Raw genomic sequence first — 2,493 nt, forward strand, 5'->3', positions numbered from 1 at the left:
CAGTCCGGGCTGTGTGTGATCAGCTGTGAGTGATCAGCTGTGTGTGATCAGACAGTCCGGGCTGTGTGTGATCAGCTGTGAGTGATCAGCTGTGGGTGATCAGACAGTCCGGGCTGTGTGTGATCAGCTGTGAGTGATCAGCTGTGAGTGATCAGCTGTGAGTGATCAGACAGTCCGGGCTGTGTGTGATCAGCTGTGAGTGATCAGCTGTGTGTGATCAGCTGTGGGTGATCAGCTGTGAGTGATCAGCTGTGTGTGATCAGCTGTGAGTGATCAGCTGTGTGTGATCAGACAGTCCGGGCTGTGTGTCATCAGCTGTGAGTGATCAGCTGTGAGTGATCAGACAGTCCGGGCTGTGTGTGATCAGCTGTGAGTGATCAGCTGTGAGTGATCAGCTGTGAGTGATCAGCTGTGTGTGATCAGACAGTCCGGGCTGTGTGTGATCAGCTGTGAGTGATCAGCTGTGTGTGATCAGCTGTGAGTGATCAGCTGTGAGTGATCAGCTGTGAGTGATCAGCTGTGTGTGATCAGCTGTGAGTGATCAGCTGTGTGTGATCAGCTGTGGGTGATCAGCTGTGTGTGATCAGCTGTGAGTGATCAGCTGTGGGTGATCAGCTGTGAGTGATCAGCTGTGTGTGATCAGCTGTGTGTGATCAGCCACTCCGGGCTGTCGGTCTAATGTGCCGGAGGAAGGGATTAACGGGTTAAGTGACGCCCCCGTGCGTCACTCTGAGGGGGCGTGGCTGTGCGTGTGACGCCGATGCAGCGTCCCGCGTCACCGTGTGTGTTTTTTTCACGTTTCCAGCGCTTCGGGGGTCGGCGGTCGGCGCGCTGACTGACAGCTCCGGACCGAAGGTAGGTAAACAGACAGAGGCGGAGACCAGCGCGGCTTTCGGCCCGCGGCGCTGCGGGAGCGGCTGGCAGGGCCGCGGTCACCAGCCGAGCCGGGGATCATAGGCTCAGAGCCGAGGTGTGTCGGACGGCGTTCGCCTTCACGGCGCTGCGGCTCCAGACCCGGGGGTCCGGCGCTGCCCGGCTCGGCTCGGCTCGTGTTCGCCGGGCCGGTCGCGGCTCCCCGTTAGAGCGGGTCGCGCTCGCCTTCCTCCCGTTCGTCGAGCCGTTTTTCCCGTGTTGCCATGTTTGTGAACCCGCTAAAGGCCGTATTCGTGACAGCGGTTACGCTCTTTCCGCAGCGTAGCGGTTGCACGGCTGTGCTGGGCTACGCCTGCGCGCTGGCGTAGCGCCGCTTCGTGAATTCCAGGCCAGAGCGCCAATTCAACAAACGCGTTTACGCAGCGTAGCGAGCGGCGGCTAGCGGAAACTGCGTCACACAAGCCCCGCCCTCTCCCGTCGAACGCTCGGCCTTGACCTTCCAGTGGGCGGAGACGCAGGCCCCGCCCCCTTCTAATTTCTTTTGTGGTGTTTATTTATTTATTTATTCATTTATTTATTGTTCAGTACTGTTTTCCTTTAGTCTTCAGTTTGGTCCAGTAGAGCCTTGGATTATTCCAGTAGAGCCTTAGATTATTCCAGTAGAGCCTTAGATTATTCCAGTAGAGCCTTGGATTATTCCACTAGAGCCTTAGATTATTCCAGTACAGCCTTGGTTTGGTCCAGTAGAGCCTTGGATTATTCCAGTAGAGCCTTGGATTATTCCAGTAGAGCCTTGGTTTGGTCCAGTAGAGCCTTAGATTATTCCAGTAGAGCCTTAGATTATTCCAGTAGAGCCTTGGATTATTCCAGTACAGCCTTGGTTTGGTCCAGTAGAGCCTTGGATTATTCCAGTAGAGCCTTGGATTATTCCAGTAGAGCCTTAGATTTTTCCAGTAGAGCCTTGGATTATTCCAGTAGAGCCTTAGATTATTCCAGTAGAGCCTTAGATTATTCCAGTAGAGCCTTGGATTATTCCAGTAGAGCCTTGGATTATTCCAGTAGAGCCTTAGATTATTCCAGTAGAGCCTTGGTTTGGTCCAGTAGAGCCTTGGATTATTCCAGTACAGCCTTGGTTTGGTCCAGTAGAGCCTTGGATTATTCCAGTAGAGCCTTGGATTATTCCAGTAGAGCCTTAGATTTTTCCAGTAGAGCCTTGGATTATTCCAGTAGAGCCTTAGATTATTCCAGTAGAGCCTTAGATTATTCCAGTAGAGCCTTAGATTATTCCAGTAGAGCCTTGGATTATTCCAGTACAGCCTTGGTTTGGTCCAGTAGAGCCTTGGATTATTCCAGTAGAGCCTTGGATTATTCCAGTAGAGCCTTATATCATTCTAGTACAGCCTTGATTTTTTCAGTAAAACTTGGTGAATTCCATTATAATTTTAGTTTATTCCAATAAAACTGCGGCTTTGTTTTTTTGACTCCGATACTTTATTTTAATTCACTGCTGCTGTGTCAAGTATGTCAGCGCTGTAAACGATTAAACGATGGTAATTTGAGTATTAATGGTTGATTAAACACTAGAAGATACAAATACACTAGAAAGTACAAATACCATTA

The 2,493-nt window shown here is 51.0% G+C and overlaps 1 protein-coding gene across 3 annotated transcripts in view; it reads left to right on the forward strand.

The window, feature by feature from the left end:
• The first annotated feature begins 747 nt into the window (after window positions 1-747).
• LOC108415126 (bromodomain-containing protein 3-like) overlaps window positions 748-2,493 on the forward strand; it is a 44,948-nt gene continuing 43,202 nt past the window's right edge. For 2 of the 3 annotated variants that reach the window (XM_017688103.2, XM_017688105.2), the window contains exon 1: window positions 748-855. The gene's annotated coding sequence lies outside the window, so the exon portion shown is untranslated. Of the gene's footprint in view, window positions 856-951; window positions 971-2,493 lie in introns of those variants that run through there. The other variant, XM_017688104.2, reaches the window with a different exon arrangement.

This window comes from Pygocentrus nattereri, chromosome 12, assembly GCF_015220715.1.
Source record: "Pygocentrus nattereri isolate fPygNat1 chromosome 12, fPygNat1.pri, whole genome shotgun sequence".
NCBI lineage: Eukaryota > Metazoa > Chordata > Actinopteri > Characiformes > Serrasalmidae > Pygocentrus > Pygocentrus nattereri.